General features: G+C 39.3%; 1 protein-coding gene across 4 annotated transcripts in view; it reads left to right on the forward strand.

The window, feature by feature from the left end:
- Positions 1 to 1,084: 1,084 nt before the first annotated feature.
- Far2 (fatty acyl-CoA reductase 2) overlaps positions 1,085 to 18,720 on the forward strand; it is a 151,613-nt gene continuing 133,977 nt past the window's right edge. For 2 of the 4 annotated variants that reach the window (XM_047548353.1, XM_047548352.1), the window contains exon 1: positions 1,086 to 1,422. The gene's annotated coding sequence lies outside the window, so the exon portion shown is untranslated. Of the gene's footprint in view, positions 1,423 to 2,124; positions 2,186 to 18,720 lie in introns of those variants that run through there. The other 2 variants (XM_047548358.1, XM_047548356.1) reach the window with 2 other exon arrangements.

The raw sequence follows: 18,720 nt of genomic DNA on the forward strand, positions 1-18,720 counted from the left end.
GAGTACGTTTATTTGTCTTAACTTTTTCTCTCTCTTGTTTTCAGGTAGTCACCAGAGGGAATGAGCCACAGTGTGTTCAGGTTCCACGTTGTTTAACAGTAGCAGACAATTTAAGATCTTTGTGTTTTTTTTTAATGTATGAAGTTGCTCATTTCAATATTGATAACCTTCATGAATCAAAATTTACTCATTGCATGCTGGGTGTTGTAATGAGAATCATAAAAACAGGGCAATATTCTCTTTTCGTTTTTCTTAACACGGCATATTTATTTAGAGATTTACCTTCCACATTGTCTAGGGAATTAATATGGGCGTTGGCCATTTTTCAGCACTTCCTGGTTGAGGGTAAGGGCTCCACTCTTGTGTCAGTCCATCCCTCTACAAGTCTTTCTTGACAGCTCCAGTATTTCTGCTTAGAATTAACAATAACCAAATTTTTAAAAAGCTAATAGGCTAAGAAAAAATTTTTGTTTAATTTTTTTAAATCCGGAGAAGTGCTGCTGAGCACTGCTGGCCGGCTGCTGTTCCTGCAGCCAGCATGATGATCCTTTCTAGTCTCCTGTCCACAAACCCATCCCACCCTCACCAAAAGCAAGCAGAACCTGATTTCTGCTCTCCAAACCCAGAGTATGAGTAAACCTTGCCTCCCGTCCTCCCCATCACCCCCCACCTTCCCGCCCCTGGGTTTTTAAAAAGCTTGTCGGTCATCGCAGGGCGCCTCCGCAGCGTCTGGAGTAGATAGAAGAGCATCCTTCCAGGGGTGTGCAAGGAAGAGGGGCAGGGAAAACTGGGATCTGTGGCTGCCTTCTCTGCTAAGGGGGTGGGGAATGGTTTGTCCTCCAAGCGTTCAGACCAGAACCACCCACCCTTCTCTTCTCTATCCCCTCCCCCCGCCCCAATCTTTCTCTTTCAAGGCATGGGAACTCCCTTTTTCCCCGACCAGGAAGGGGCGCCTTTCCAGCTAACTTTCCCCTCACCCACCAAGTTAAAAAAAAAAAGAAAGAAAGAAAGAAAAATGAGTTGGGGGGGGGGGAACCCACACAAAACCCCGGGAGTAATAGCGAGTGGATCGGCTTGGTGCTGTATGAATGGAGGCTGCGGGGCGGGCCTGCGTGCACAGCCGCCCTGACCAAGATGCTGCCGTCCGGAGGCCTGTAGGGCCCTCGCGGCCCCTAGCCCTCCTCCCGCCACGGGCAGAGGCTGCCTGCGGCTCTGCGCCCAACGACGACAGGGAAGGTCGGAGGGAGGGTGGTTTCCTCCCGCCCCACACCCAGTCTCCGAGCCGGATATATACAGTGTCACGTTTGGGAGCCGAAAGACCAGAGCAGTTTCCTTGTGGCTGGAGTACTTCCCGTAGCCTTGGGGAAGGACCGGGATTTAGCGGACCACTAGTTGAAACCCACTCCCGTGCTGGAGGAGCAGGTATTCCAGGGTCCCCTGCCCCTCGGCTCGCAGAGCCCACGCGCTCCGAAGGCAAAGACCGGGCTGGGGGTGGCCCTCCTGGGAGGGAGGGCTCGGCTGGGTTCGCCGGGAGGGGCGGATCCCTGCGGGACCTCGGGAGGGTGGGCGTGAAGCCAGGTGGGAAGAGAGAGGCATTTGCAGCGGCTCTGACCCCTAAAGCGGCCCCCGGCCGCGCCCCAGTCGCCACTCGTCCTGTAGGCACGTTTGGCTTTGGCAAGCGCGCCAAGGTAGGGTGCGCAGGGGGCAGTAACGGCGACGAGCCTGTAAGGGCCAGAAAAGGTTAACGTGGAGGACCTCACTGTGGTGGCTAGGGACCAAAGGCGAGAGGCGTCGGAATGGGTCCCACGTAGGCCTTCTTGGCCCCTGGCGCCGTTCCTGGAGAGAGCGCGCAAATTCTGGGGCCACGTGTCGAGCGGCGCCTGCAGCCGGTCCCCTCTCCGCTCCGGGACCGCGGGGCGTGCTATCCTGGCCCAGAAGCGCGTCCTCACTAGCCCCAGGCCCCACCCCACGCTGCGCACGTTCGGACCCTCCTACTCAGGACTCGCGGGGGTCGCTAACCCGAGGCTGAAAGGCGAGGGGTCCTTGAAGTGAGGTCTGGGGCCGTTGGAAGTTTTTGACCTCTTCCTGCGATGGGGTCATCACGGAGAGAGGAGGGGAGCAGGTGCCTGAAGACTCCAACTGTAGTAGATGGCTTTCGGGAAGGCTGCTCACCGCCCCTCAAAGAGTAAGATTACCCGAGGGGCAATTGGGAACAATTAGATACAGTTCCTGTCTAGCCTTATTCTAGAAATCATAGGAATGTGTCCTTCCTGTCAGCACCCTTACCTTGTCACTTCTCCTGGCAGGTAGGATTATCAACTTTTTTTTTTTTTTTTCCTGCCATGGATGAGTTACCTAGTGTGAGCAACCAAGGTTATGGCTGAATCTGCAAGACTTTGGCAACTGGTTATGTCATGTGCATGAATAAGGACAGTGGGGATAGCAAAGTGACTGGAAAACCTCAAGTGGATAGCGTTTTTCTGCTGGTTAGATGCTGTGTCCAGAGAAGTTTGACACTGTGCAAATGGAAATTTGAGAATTACCCTGTGGTTTCAATGACCCCTCTCTATATCTCCATTTACATGAGTTGGAGATTAGACTAAGGGGCATATTTAGTACAAAAGCTATAAAGTAGGACAAAGGAACTAAATAAAAATGTAAGGCAGGCTGCCAAAGTACAAGAGTGGCATCCTAGCGAACTTCTAGGGATATTTGAATGTGGGGTTTCTAGAGATGGCCAAGAAGTTTTAACTGGCAAAGACTCAAGTGCCCTGACATTTTATTTGTAGTGTTTCTAAGAATTCAGGTCTTTCCCATTGCTTTTTTTTTTTTTTTTCTTTTTTAAAAATACCTTCATTTTTAAAATATATTTTCATGCTGTGCTGAGGATTGAACATAGTACTTCACAAGTGCTAGACAGGGGCTCTACCACTGAGCCATGACCCTAGCCCAGTGGTCTTTCCCAGTTCTGAGGGCATCTTCTGCACCTGTTTTGTTGACAAATTCCTACCTTATTCAGATTTCTAATATTTGGTTCTAAAGAATCACCATGATTTGGTAAGTCTTAGCATCACTGGAAAAATTAATGTGATAATATACTTTCCCTTAAAGGAAGCTAAATGTAACCCAGACTCAGAAGATGGAGAAGCTTTCTTTAAGGACCGAAAAATAAATAGCTTATCTGTGGGTATCACTGAGATATATCAAGAATATGGTCATGTGGACCATCCCATCTCACCATTGCCTTCCAGAAGAAGCCTTCTTGAGTGCAATATCCAGTTAGCCTTAAAATTACTTGATTTTGTATTAACTCTCATGTGTTCATGAAAACTCACTCACAAATATATTCTCATGGAGGATCATGCCCAGAGCCACCACATGCTTGAACCTGCCAATATATTCTGACATTGTGGGTTCTGTAGGAGCATACATTATTCTTGAAGAAATGTTTTTAAAGCTTACTTTGGTTAAGAAAAGTTAAGTTGAGTAACAACTTTTAAAGTTAAAATGGAATCTAAAAAACAAACACATGCACATTAATAGAATTCTGCATACACTTTCAGAAGTTCACAACCTTCTAATGTTCAAACATTCACATTCTAGATGTCTAAGGACTCCAAACAAGGCCAGCTTTGTGGAAGTGCAACCTGTAGTTGTGTAGAGCCCTCCACTTAAGAGGGCATTCTGTTTAATGTTTTGCTGCCACTGTCTGCTGTCTTATTTTTCAAACAATTGGCTCTTAAATTTTTCATTTTGCACTGGGTCCTGCATATTATGCCCTGAACCCAGGTTGACAACCCCATTCCAGAACTTACTAAATAACATCATTGTCTTATAGCATGTTCCACTTTTAAGGTGACTTCACCACCACAAATCTGGAATTTAACCACTGCTTGCTTTGATGTTCTCAAGCATGTCATTAAGCTTCTCTTTATCTCAGTTTCCCCACTGACAAAATAAAGACAACAGACAATATTTTCTCTTTGTCTTAGAGGTGGATATGTTATCTCTAGGTAAAAATATAGTAATTATAAAAATATCTGCTGGTGTCAAATAGTGTCATGCTAACAAAGATGGCATTCTCATAGGCTTAACCTTTCTACTCCATTTTTCAGAAGTAGCTTTAGGAAGATAGGTTAAGTACCTTATAAAGGTTTTGAAGTACAGCATACCAGAAACTATTCTTAATTTGTATCACAAGATACGCAGGCTCATGTCCCAGCTCTATCACTAATTCTTTTTATAACCTTTAATAAGTTACAAATTTTTTTTGTGTCAGACCTATCATTTATAAAATGGTAATAACATTAACCATTCAGTATCATACCATTCAGTATACAGGATTGTTTTAAAGACTAATAGAAATAATATATACATAAAAGCATTGCAAAACATTTATAACCCTCTATTTTGTTAAAAAGAAAATAAAACAAAAAAGTTATCTATTTTAAATATTCCTTAAATATTATTATTTGTACAAGATTGGAACTGGCAACTAAAAGTAAACAATAACTTCTTGGATCCCAAAGAGTTCCTGAATTACATTAATGTTTGGATCTAAATCATCCACAAATTGAATAATGAGAAAGTGAGTCAATAATTGAAATCTTCTTTAAGAAGTAGTCTTCTGTGTTTCATTTGATTCTAAAAATACAATATCTTCAAAATCTTGATGGAGACACCCTCTTAAAAATTCTAGGACTTGTTTAATCAATGAAGTCCCCTTCTCCCTTACTAAATTGCCTTTATCTCCTTATCTCTGGTGCCTGCTAAAGAGGAACCAAGAAAACTCAGGCCAGTTTACTGTGCCCACTCTCCTCCCTTGAGTCCTTCTCTTTGATGTCAGAATTTTTCTGTATCCCACCTTTCCTTTCCAGCATGATGGCAAAGCACTCAGAACTCTTGAAGAAAACAGAGTAGAAGGAAATGGATCAAATTCCCATACCAAGGTCTCAAAATAGGGCCACTAAGAGTGGTGAATGGCAATAACTTCTTTCATGCACTCACTCTGGGTAGGGGCACGCCTGGTACATCAGTATAGTACATACCAAGTCCTGAATGCAAAAAACTTGTGACATCATTAGCAAGACAAAAAAGGCAAATATAAGGTATTTTAATTAACAATAGCAAATAAAGTATTTCCGGGAAAGAGAAGATTAGGCACCAACTGAATGTTGCAGAAAATAAGTGCAACCGATTTCCAAGAAGAGAATAAAATACACTGAAATGCTGAGAAAGGCCTAAAGGGAAAGGTATAAGAGATGACTGTTAAAGTTCCAGTCCTAACAGAGATGAACAAATGAAACTTTTGGATGATAAGTTTGTAAAAAAGAAAAATCCAGATGGTTCTAAAGTTGCGTGTAAGGAGACGTCAGGACATATAAAACTAATAAAAATCCCTACCAGCTGCCTTCATTCATATCATACATTATTAAAACCATTCTGTGACCAGACACCGTGGCAGTTTTCCCACATTTAGTGTTGACCAAAGCAGATGTAAGTTCCCTTTTGGAATTTACAGACATTTACAAAATAAATGTAGAGCGACAAATTGTGAGAAGTAGTGTGGACAGAAAATGGGTACTGATGCAGATTCAGCACTCTGGAAAGGGTTCTTTGACACAGAGAGATTAGAAAGAAGCACAGGGTTGACTCAAGAGACAGAGAGAGGGAAAGACAGAAGCATCTGGACAGAGGAAATAGCAGATGGGGATGCCCAAGGGAGAAAAAAGACTAAAGTGTTCAAGGGACAAAGAAAGCACACATGTGCTGGAGAGTGTGAGCTGGTTTCTGAGCTGCCACATGGGAATATGGGGAGCTGGGGAGAATGTGAGTCACACACAACTCCACAGGTCTTCAACATTTTTAATTTCATCTTAGTGCTAAGCCTTGAAGACTTTTAGGCCAGAGACTGTCCTAAATTATATTTTAAGGAAACCTATTTGGAGTCAATAAGGAGAATGGACTGGATGGAGAAAGGATCGGAAGTAGGAAGACCAATTAGGACAGGGTACAGGAGAGTCCACTGGTAAGCAAGGGCCCTAGAAGTGCGGGGACTTGAGATGGAATTTCAAAGTAGGATTGGTGCAGTGGGTGACAGGTTGGATGTGGGAGCTGGGCAAGGCTGGAAGAAGTGTGAGAATGAATTCCTTCACTATATACTACTTAACATTTAAATTTAAAACAGTAAGCTTGCATGCATGTGATTTAGAGTTGCCATGAGAAGAACTGAAAAATAAAGCAGAAAGTGATCCCTCTGGAAAGTGTACTGGCTGTTGGGCTAGGAGTGAGAAAACATTTGCTTTTCATACTGTCCTCTGGACTGTTTGAATCATTTTAAACCCATAATGGCTTGATTACTTTTTTAAAAAGATTGTCACCTCTACAGATAGAGCTCCTGTTTTTCTGAGTCGATCATGTGGGTTAAATAGAGTACAGTTTCCTAAACAGGCAAAAACTAGGGGGGAAGATATGATCGTCCCCAAAAGGATTGTTCTAGAACATAATTCACTCTCCTACTTAAAAACCTCTCCCTCCTTCTTCTTTGTCTACAGCAGTGTTTCCCAGAATGTAGTTTGCGAAACCATTAGTTTCTCTGGGATATTAATAACAGTTAAGAAAAAAGAATTAATTTTGAAAAACACTTGCTTTAACCTATTAGGCAGTTTTATTGCAGGAATCCTCAGAGCCTTTAATATACTAATGCACATTAAGAATCATCAAAAAAGGAGGGATATTTTATGTCACATATCCTAAACTTATTAGACCTTGAAATGCCTTTTTTCTGGCAGAACATCTAACAGTCGGCATTTAGCATGACATCCTTTGGGAAATGCTGTCCTATATTAATAGATTAAACTTTTTATCATCCATAGCTCTCTATTAGCCATAAGCTTCTCTTATCTCATAGTGCTACTTAGTTGGAAAAAGTAGGAGAACCAAATTGACTCTGCTTATAGGCATTAGCTTGATGATGAAAATGGTTCTGCTGTATGGATAAGAGATATTCCAAGGCAAGATCTGTAGTCTGATTTAAACCAAACTGGTTTAAGTTCTTACTTTTCTGGTAAGACTGTGTAGGACCTTGCTGAGGTGCATTCTGTCAAACCGGGATTTACCAGGTGAGAAAAACAAAACATAGACAGTAGAGAGTTCCAGGGCCTCTCGTGTTCCATGTTCACGTTCTCATGTTTGGGGCTTTATTGCATGCATGTAATCCAACCCCTGCAAGGCAACACAGGGGCTCTGTAGGGAGTTTGTAGGAGCAATGATTCTGCAGTGTATCTTACCCATTCACATTCCTTGTTCCCTATGCATTTGTCTGGTGGTGAACTGGAGTTAGTACTGCAGCCTGTGACTAAAGAATGATGTAACAGAGCATAACAGAAGAAACAGTCTCACACAGCTGTGGATCTGAATGTAGTTTCACCTACTCAGCATTCTACCCCAGAGATTGACAAATACCACCTGAGGGTCAGATCTAGCACCTGATTTTTTCCATATCCTTTGAACTAAAAAGGTTCTTATATTTTAAACGGTGGAAAAAATACAAAGAATATTATTGTTCTGTGGCAAGGGTAAATTATGTGAAATTGAGATTTCAGAGTCTAAAGTAAAGTTTTATTGGAAATCAGCCAGTGTCATTCAGCTAGGTATCATTGTCTGTGGCTGCCTTAGTGCTCTAACCAATGAATAACTGTGACCTTCACAGGTTATAGATTTGCCATCTGGCCCTTTAAAGGAAATGTGTCACCAACCCCTACTCTAGGCTATTAACTCACCAGCCACAGGTAATATTAATTGTTTTGCTTTTCACTTGTCTTATATATTATGAGATAGAAATATAAATAAGTGAACTGATTTCCTAGTAGCTCCTCAAACATGTTTATTAGAATCTGAACAAGGCCTTTTTTTTTCTTTGCAGATGACTAGTATAGCTAATGATTACATGCAATATTAAGAGCAGAAAATAGTCTTCAAAGTGAGAGCTTTTAAACTATTCAAACACTTGAACTCATCTATAAACAATGAGCATTCAGATAAATATAACAAAGCCTCAAGAGGTAGAGGAGGCAATTAACCTTAATATTACTCAGCTATTGAAATTGTCTTCCTCTGAGCATGGATTTCCTGTGAGTATTCACCTCTTATTTTTACTTCAATAATGAGGCAAATCTATTTTTTTTATTAACACATTTTGTGAAGAGTGATGGTTCAGAGGTGACAGTCTTTATTTTGAGTGACAGAAATATACCTCTTTGTCACCACCCCATATCTACTGGATCAGAATCTTTAGTGTGAGGATCCGCAGTTATTTCACAGCATAACATAGGTACAAAATTTGGGTCCATGGAACTTAGAAAAGAGATACTTGAGACCTGGCATTTAGTTCCATCACTAAATGATTTCATCATTTCTCATGAAATCTTACCAGATCAGGATGTTCTATGGGATCAAGCAGTATGGAATATGGGGCTCATTACCGGCAGTATTGATTAGGAGATTTACTTCATAATGAGAAACCTAGCTTTAAATAAAGAACTGATTTCAGGTGAGATCTTCATTTAATAGACATTTTTCTGACTTATTCTACACCTGTCTTAAAGCAAAGACAATTATATATTGCTTTGTGTAGCCAATAATGTGACTAAGTGTGGGGGGAAAAGTAGACTTACTATAATTGCCAGACACTAAGAATAATGTTTGTTCATTTTTTTTCATGTTTTAATTTAAAGTTGTGTCCTTACCTCTTCAGTCAGCAAAAGTATTTTCAAGCTACAGTTGATAAAATGCGCCCTATGGTTTTTGGATGTCCTATTATTTTGTTTTTAAGGTACTTAACTTCCCAGGTTTCTCCAGACCTGGTCCCAAACAGCAAAGCCAGTCTTGAAGGAGAAAAGGAAAAGTAAGCCCTCCCTGGGAATTTAGGTAGCACATCCAAAAATAGGGCCTCTCCAATCCTCTTTTCCACCCTTCCACCTCAGTTGAGGAGTTGTTAGGTCAGTAACATTCACTGGTGAATAACAAGATGTCCACAGGAGGCAGGAAAAAATATTGCCTGAGGCAAAAAATGAGAAAAAGTATTTTGAAAATGCCCCACATTTTAGGTCACTTTTTAAAATAATGCACTTTTTATCACAGGTCATTGAGAGGACACAGTCCACAAAAGTGAGCAGAAAATTCAGGAATCCTTGAGAGTTGGATCCTTGGAAGTTAGGAAGATCATTTTTATGTGTCTGGTCCCAATGTATTTAAAACCATTTAAGCATTTCAAGCAGAATTAGATCCACTGATGCACATACTATCAAGAAGTCAAAGGAATCTTCAGAAGTTGATAGACTGAATAAAATAATCTGAAACAATTCCATGTGTACATATATTAAAGATATACATATATATGTGTACATATATTAAAGATTTTTGCTTATGAGTTTCAAGAAAGGATATTTAATACTAAAAGATTTGTGAACAGTAACAGTGTGGTTTTAGCCAGTAATAATAGCATCTTAAAGTTGAATCATATTAATTTAGTGAAACAGAGCTATTCATCTAAAACTTAAGAGGAAATAGTCCATTTAAATTAATGCTTTGGTCCTGGTAAATATTAATAAAACAATATTAGTAATAGTAATAAGTCAACTTTATGTCAGTCTATTTTTATTCCATCCTACTCTGTTCCCTCCTTGTGAGTTCAGTCTTAGTTCTGTTGTGTTTGTTTACACTGTGTCCTGAAGATAGCACATAATCTCAAAGATGGACATTTGTTTTCTTACCAAAGAGCTTTCAGAGCATTGGGATCCTCTAATGGTGACTGTTCCCAAAGCTGCAGGAATCTTTGATGGCTTGAGAATGCTAATTTCTCTCAACCAAAGGAGCAGTTTGCTTCTTTTTCAGCAACTTGTACTTGTCAAAACTCTCTCCTTTGTAGGATTGTGACACTGTCTTTCCCTTCTTTTTCTCCTACTATTTTGTCCGTCCTGCCCGAGGCAGTGGTTATGCAAGTGCTGCTGAGTGCATTGATGATCATGGGATTGCACTTTAGGTAAATTTAGGTCTCAGATTCTTTTAGGACAGAACAAAAAAAAAAAAAATTTTTTTTTCCAAATTAGACTTCCCTGAACTCCTAGACTTCCTATATGTTGGCATGTATCACACCATCTTGTCTATAATACATAGCAGTGACTGCAAAGAGCTTGTTTTACTGGGTATATTCTAAACTGTAGAACGTTTGAGTATCATATCTATATTTGATCCCATTTCTTCATTTTGTGAAATAGGAAAGTCAGTCCCAAAGATGAAATGACTCATCACACACATTTAATGGTTCCATCTAGACTAATATCCAAATTTGTGACTACAAATGTCATGACAATACCATCCCACTCATTCATTTGTTCACTCATACTATTTACTGAGTATTTACTACATGCCGGAAAGATGGTTTAACTTTGCAAATATAATGGTGAACAAGTTATTTTACCCATACTCAAGCATGAGCACCCTGTACTTTTTGAGCATATCTGACAACTTATAACTTAGGAGTTATGAAATCTTTCAGTAACATACCCCAGTGTAAACAGATAAAAGGCTATATATCTTTACCTGTCTTTCCCCTACTAACCAGACCTAATCAACAACATAACTGCCCATACTCCTAGCAGTTAACACTGATAAGGATGTGTTGGAAAGGGGAGTATAAATGAAATATTGGAAATCCCACATGAAAGACAATGAGCATTCTTTCTAAGAAAGAAATGCTTTTTGGTTTTGGTTTTTACCTACCACAAAACCTGTGCCCTCTCCTCTCAGTTACTCACTCTCTCCCAAGTCTCGTCTTTCCCCAAATCTGGATGCATAAAACTTGTATCCTTTAGCTTTCCCCTTCCTTTCTATCTCTAAAGATAGGCACACAATCTCTTGTGTTCTAATTATCTTCTAATTGCTATGGTAAATATGAGAGGGAAAGAGCAAAAATAACCCATGTTGGGAAGTCACAAACTTTCCACAGTGGTACCTTTGAGCCTTGGCATGAGATCTAATGAAACCGACTTCCTCTGAGGTGACAAGGGGAACCCCATTGGATTCAGCCATCCCTCTTTATTTCTGGAAGCAAGCTAAGAAACATTCTCTGCCTTAAAAATCAGGATGATATGAACATTTGTCTGATAAGAAGATATATAACTTTGAATAGAATCTCACAGAGGTCACGACCAAAACAAGATGGGAACAGCTGCTTCGCGTATGATCAAGTGGACCAATTCAATTCTTTTAAGTACTTCAGATCCTGGCCACCTCCAGGTCAGGAAATTCTGAGAATTTCTCTCTGAGGCCACTGGGGATGCTTGAATTTTATATGGCATCTCAATGTAGCACATGATTCATAATACTACATTGTTCCAAAACAGAGAAAAGGTCTTGTCATTACCCTGCATGAGCTTCCATTGCCCCCACTCCCTAGAGTAGCCTTGCCAAGTGCATGAGATGCTAATGGTGGTCGAGTATGAGGGGTGAGTGTTCCAAGGAAGAGGAGCCATCAGCACCACCTTCTCTTCCTGCTACCTGGGTTGGTATCTATAAGCAACTTACTAATCTTTCCATTTTTCTAGTGTATTTATTTGCTAGGCCTGCTGTAACAAAGCACCACAAACAAGGTGATTTAAACACAGAAATATGACGTCTCATAGTTCTAGAGGCTGGGAATCTGAGATCAAGATATCAGCAGGATTGATTCCTTCTGGGGCTGAGAGGGAAGGATCTGTTCCAGACCTCCCTTTCTTGGCTTGCAGATGGCTGTGTTCTTCCTGTGTCTTCACATCATCTTCCCTCTATGCATATCTCTGTGTACAGACTTCCTCATTTTGTAAGAATATCTGTCATGTTGGGTGAAGGACCCACCTGATTCCAGTGTAATCTCATCTTCACTAATTATTTCTGCAATTATCATATCTACAAATAAGATTCTTCTAAGTTCCTGGGATTTAGGACTTCAAAATAAGGATATAGATGGGAGACACAATTCAACCCACGAAACTGATACTTGATTCCTTCATTTATCACAGTGGAATATTTGATGAAACAAAGTACTTTCTGTGTACTCAAGAAACCAAAACTGACACACATTTTAGGTGTGGGTTAATAATAAACATAGGTAATGGCTATTGACTCCACCAAGTTTCATTGCCATGTGATTTTCATTATTTTATTAGGTACAACATACCTGTGGAATAGTGAATATATCACAAGTACCATACTGTTAACATATTTAAGTACCTCTCAGGTTCTAGCTTCCAAGTCTAAACAAAAATATCAGCACCTATAATCCCCTTCACACTCCTGGCCAGTCATTATTGCTCTTCAAAGTAACCACTTTCTTAACTTCTAACTCATGGATTAACCAGATAAAAATATGCAGTAGCTTTGTCAGCTTTGGGAGTTTTTTAAAAATTAATAAAATTATGTAGTTTGCATCCTTTTGTGTCTTATTTCTTTGCTTAACATTGTGCTGTAAGATTCATCCACACTGTTATGGTATTTGTAGATTATTCCTTCTCATTGTAGTCTTTCATAGGGTAGATAAACCATACTTGATCTGTTCTAAAATTGAGGAGGACTTGGGCAGATTCTATAGTGGGTTTCTGAGGAACAGTGCTGCTAAGAACATTCTTGTAAATATCTTTGTTGAACATATGTACACATTTCTGTTTGGTATACCCAGGTGAGAGATTACTTTGTGTAGACAGTTTTAATAAAATTTGCCAAAGAGTTGTCCAAAGTGATTGTTTAGTTTATACTCCCAATAACAGTGGTCCCTCGTTCTACATTCTTGACAGTGCTTCATATTTTCTGTCATTTTGATTTTAGCCATGTTGGTGAGAGAGTAAGTTATATGACAATGGATTTACTTGTTTCTCTGGTCACTGAAAAACTGAGCACTGTTTCATGCGTTTGTTGATTTCATGTGGCGATCCGACACTTCACAAGAGAAATGCCCTAGGTTTTGCCCATTTGTTGATTGAAAAATTTACCTTTTCATAAAGATGTGTGGGATGTTTATGCTGGATTTAATTCCTTTGCTGGATATGTTTTGTGAATGTCTTCTCCAGTCTATGGTTTGCCTTTTAACTCTTTTTTCTTCAATGAACATAAATTCTTAGTTTTGATTCAGTCCAATTTCTTAGTATCATTCTTCTATGATTAGTGGGTTTTGTTTTGTTTGTTTTTTTCTACTCACAGATCAGAAAGATATTTTCTTTAAGAAAATATTGTTTTGCTTTTCACACTAAGATCTGCTCCCTGCAGAATTACTTTTTTATATGATGTAAAATACGAAAGTATACTTTTCCACCCGAATATCCATCTAACTTAACATTATTTATTAATACCCTGCATATGACTTTAAATCAGAGGCCACAGTAGCAGTCTGGACACTTCAGTTACAACCAGCACATTTAAACATAAATTCATTTAAAGCATATTTCACTATAATAGATTCTAAAGCACATTTTAGCTATGAATGATCTAGAATCTTCACTGCTAAGGCCAAATACTTCTTTCACTTTCTTGCAGAAACTTAATTTCTGATCTAAAGAGGTTAAGTAAAGAAATGAATGCATCTTCATGGAATTATTCCACTCTAAAAAAATCTTAGTATAAAATGTAAAACAAATTTGATTCTAGATATAGTGATTGTGAGTGAAAAAAATCACTGTTAATAGTGTGAAAAGTTCATGTCCAACATTTGTGGAACTGTAGTACAAAGACTTATCTCGGTTATTAATGAAGGCAAACGAAGGACTGACCTGTCTCCACTGTGGTAAAACATTAAACTGCTTAGTAGTTTCCCAAGCTTACTTCAAGATGGAAAATAAAAATGAATGAGGAGAGACTGAATGTAGGAAGGTTAGTGAGGAAGACCATTCAGAGATTTTTTGTTCAGGGATCACTGTATCAGTTATTGTATCAAATCCTGTGAACATTAGAAAGAGCAGAATAGTCATTGTTCCCACAGTGTTTGCAATCCAGTGGAGAAAATAGACAAATGAGTAGTCAACTATATAAACATGATATGAGCAAGGGTCCCAGGTGGGAAGGATTTTCAACTCAGCTCAAAGTGAGGGGAGAATTAGGAATCACTTTCCAAAGGATGGAAGTCTGAGTTTTGCCCAATGAAGGGTAGTGGGGGATGAAGGATATATGACAGGGTGGTCTAGGGCATGGCTTTTAGAGCTAGTCTACAGGATGTGGCATTGTAGGTGAATCACTTTAATTTCTCTTTTCCTTGGTTTCCTAAAACCTAATTTCCTAATTTCTTTTTCCTTGGTTTGCAAAATGGGGTTCATGAGAGTAAATGCCATAGAAGTATTAGGCTGACTTGCTTTTTACTTAAAAGAGTGGTTGGTACAGAGTAAAGCATTCAATGAGTTGAACTATTGCCATATGTGAGAGTTAGAGAATTACAGTTGGTCCTGGAGTTCTTGAGAGAGGTATTATTTATGGCACTAATCCAACAAGAGTGGTCTAGTACAGCTGAGGGAGAATGTAGAGCAATGCCAGCATAGCTCTTGTCCTTATTCTGCTACCAACCCACTTGGTGACTATGTCTGCATTAGATAAACAACTACAGATCCTCCTTACCTTCCAATGGGGTTATGTACCAATAAAATACTGTAAGGCAAATATGCATTTAATACACCTCACCAATGAACATTGTTGCTTAGCAACACAGTACACTGTAGAGCATGTGTTGTTTACCCTTGTGGTTGCATGGCCAACTGCGAGCTTTCAGCATGAAAGCCCAATGTTGTGTATGAATTACTGGTCTAGGAAAAGTTCAAAATTCAAAATCTGAAATATGGTTTCTATTCAGTGCTTATCACTTTCACAACTTTGGAAAGTTGAAATGTCATAAGTAGAACCATCATAAATCAGGGACCATTGGTACATTATATCTAAAGTTTCTTTCTTTTCTTAAGTCCTTTGTTTCTACAGCTCCTGCTGAGATAGATTTAATAAACATTATTTGAATTCTGGTCATAGAGAAATAGAGAGGAAATCAGAGTCAATTCTGAGTTTTCCAGCTGAGTGAGTGAGTGAGCAGTGATATCATTTCTAAAGAAATAGGAAAGTCTGACCAGGCATGGTGGTACACATCTGTAATCCCAGCAGCTCAAGAGACTGAGACAGGAGGATTCCAAGTTCAAGGTCAGCCTCAGAAATTCAGCCAGGTGCAAAGCAACTTAGCAACACTCTGTCTCAAAATAAAATACAAAACGGGCTAGGGATATGACTCAGTGGTATGTGGATGTGGACCCCTGGGTTCAATCCCCAGTACAAAAAAAAAAAAAAAAGAAAGAAAGAAAGAAAAAAAAAAAAGAAATCAGAGCATCAAGAAGAGTGTGATGTGTGTAGACTGAGAATGATAGAACAGATTCATGAATGGCATTTTAAGGTTTGAAGAAATAGTTTCTGTCATTTTAATTCAGTGTGGTAGAGAGGCAGATATTTCAATAGTTAATAATAACAATAGGAACAGGAGCCCAATTACCTGGCCCCAGATTTCCACTTACTATCAAGTTGCTTAAGTGTTCTGCATCTAATTTTCATCTATAACATGCAGAAAAAAATTCAGGTTGAATCAGGCACAGTTACCATTTACAGGGAAAAAATAGTTAAATGTTGGCAATTTCATATGGTTCAACCTAATAATAGGTACTCTCAAAAGGGTTGTGCTGAGAAATTAATGATTTCATGTATGTCACCTGCTTAGGACAGTGATTGATACATAATATAGGGCCACGGAGGTGTTTCCCTCATTATTAAGGCCATTTGAATGTTTTAAAGAAAATTGTACCAGGTATAATTTGGGAAGTGCAATTAGGAATTGACTTTTTAGGTCTCTTTTCCATTTTTCAGTTCAGGCAGACATGAGGCCTTGATTAGGCAATTAGTTTATAAAGATACAGTTATGTTCACTTTCATTACTGAAACCCACTGCCATTTTGTTGGTTTCCAGTGCCTCCACTTAGGTAGGCATCGATTTCTGCTCTAAGGGGAAATTTAACATCAAAATCCTGGATTGAAGCTAGCTAATTCTCCTTTTTCTTTTTTCCTTCACCATTTCTGTCCCCAACTCAGCCAATGGCCTCACAAGGCCTGATTTCCATGTCCCCCATGGTGTGATATTAGTACCATACTGGCCATCCATTGTTAAAGGCTCCTTGGCATTCCAGTCACTCTGGCTAGCCATGTAGGGAGAGGAGAGGAGCAGGAGATATATGAGTCTTGAGTAGAGACCTAGAAGAGGGGTAAAAGGTACTCCAGCTCTAAACCATGATCTTGGGAGTAGAACAGAACAGTTTTTGAGGAACCATATTCTAGCTGCATGACCTTAAGCAGGTATTAGTGTGTTTCTGTGATGACAATCTAATTGTGCATGAACTGAGATATGGAGATATGTTGGAGAAGTAGTGAAAAAGAACACAAAAAATATTCCTCTTCTGAGTCAGACTTAAAAAGAATACTTGCTGCAGTTTCTTACAAAACTGTTTCCTGGCTGCTGCCCAGTCACATATGTATTAACCTTGATTCACATTGCTGGGTCATGATATATGTCCTAGGGTGACTTGTCTTTTCACTTTCTTTTTTGATGTTTTTTTGAGAGACACAAGTTCTTACTATTCATGTAGGTAAATTTGCTAAACATTAAAGAGGTCATTTCCTAACTGCTCCACATCTTAGTCATTAGTTTGTGAACATCTTTTAAGTTAAACTGTGGTTTCAAACTGAAGGTTGCAATAATCTATTTCCCCTCGTTGGTGTCATCCTGGTGACACATTTCACACAAAGGAAGGAAGTAGTCTAACGATGAAATGTGGGATAACAAGTTTTAGCTGATTAAAATCGCCCTTACTACTGGGTAAATATTTAACAAGTGAAAGGTACTGTTTGAGTCATTTTACAAGAACTGTATCCCATCAGTCCTGGAGATCACATATTATACAAATTCAGAAACTGAGGCCCATGGAGTTAAAAATAGTCACTAGGCAATCACTAACATTAAAATATAGTCTTATTAAAGCTTAACTTAAGAGAGACTTTCAAATCAAAAATCTCCTTTGAGAGGTAGCCTGAAGAAATTTTTTGTTATTAAAACACCCTCATTTTGTTTGGATACAGTAGACATGTTTTATTAAAAGCAGTGCCATATTTTCCTAAAAATCAATTCTACATTTACTTTTAATGAACAAATTTTTCAGGACCAGAATCATGAGTTTGTATTACTAAGAAACAGTTTGGAAAATAACTGTACTAGTGGGTAAACACTGGGAGCCTTGAAGAAGAAATGAGCTCTGAGGTTAGAATCTCCTTGCAAACTCAATACTTTTTGAGTTTCTAATACTCTAATATGTGATGGTTAGGAAAAACTGCAGAATCGAGTTATCAGGTGTGCAACATCCTAGATGTTGTTATGTAGGAAAAACAGGAAGCAAATGAGCACCTGGTAGAAAGCTTTTTCATGTATGGCAGTTAGAAGACTGCAGTTTCTTCCTTCAGAATTCAAGTTTTGACACTGGCTTTAGCCAAATCACTAAAATGTCTCCGTTCCCCAGTTTTCTTATCTGTGGTTAATAGCATGTATATTATTTGCCTCCCAGGGTTTTTGTGAGAAAATACTGAAATGTACTTATTAAATGCTTTAAGAGCTGTTGATATAAGGAGAGTTGCTAATGTTGAGTGTGGTGATACTAATAGCCCATAAGATTGATAAGGTCTTATGAGTGTATGTGTGTGCGCAAGCTTTAATGTCTAGCTATATAAGTTTACATATAAACATAATAATTCCCACTTAAATTATATTTTACACCCCTTGTATAACTTTTATATGTGTCCCAGAATAACCCTAAGAGGTGGGCTGGGTGTTGTTCTGCCTTTCCTATCAAAAGGAAATCTGATTTGCTGCTACCTGTCACCTCCAGATCATTCCTTGATGTTTATCAATATGTGACTCACATAGGTCCATTCCTTTCCAACTTCTGCAAGCAGCCTTAACTTCAAAGTCCACATGGGTGAGCATTCAGCATTCTACTGCCTTGACCTTGCATCTTTGTCAGCTTTCATTTTGAGCACTAAAGTACCCTATTTTTAGAAATCTACTTCTAAGTTCAGTCCTTGAGTTTCCACATTGCTCCAGACTGCCATATCTGAAATCTCTAAATCTGACAGTGACATTCTTTATTTCCAGCTCCCTCTGTTTCTTTCTCCCCCTAATCCAAGTCAGCAAGACCTTCACTCATTTGACTCCCCACCTCCCTTTCTCTCTCTCTTCCCTCCACCATCACTGGACTTCCTCCTGATCTAAGCTCCTTTTCCATGCAGCTTAGCTTAACTACCTTGCCAGCAGCCTCTACTCTCTACCCTCTTCCATTTGCTGCACTCCAACCCCAAATTCATATTTTGCCAACAATCTATTTTCTCTGCTCCAACCACACATAGACAGTCAAGTATTACTGGAGAAAACCAGGTAAATATATGAATGAAATAGGGACATTGCAAATCCATCTTTATCCTCAACTGGACACTCCGCTACTTTCAGTTTCTTTGCTGGTTTCTATGTAGTTTTTGTTGATTTGTTTGGTTGGTTGGTTTTGGAGCAGTTGTTACTAATACTTACTCCTTTCCAGAACCCATTCCTTTACTCCTGCTCTTTAACAGACATCTTGC

The sequence above is a fragment of the Sciurus carolinensis genome, chromosome 4 (assembly GCF_902686445.1).
Source record: "Sciurus carolinensis chromosome 4, mSciCar1.2, whole genome shotgun sequence".
Classification (NCBI taxonomy): Eukaryota; Metazoa; Chordata; class Mammalia; order Rodentia; family Sciuridae; genus Sciurus; species Sciurus carolinensis.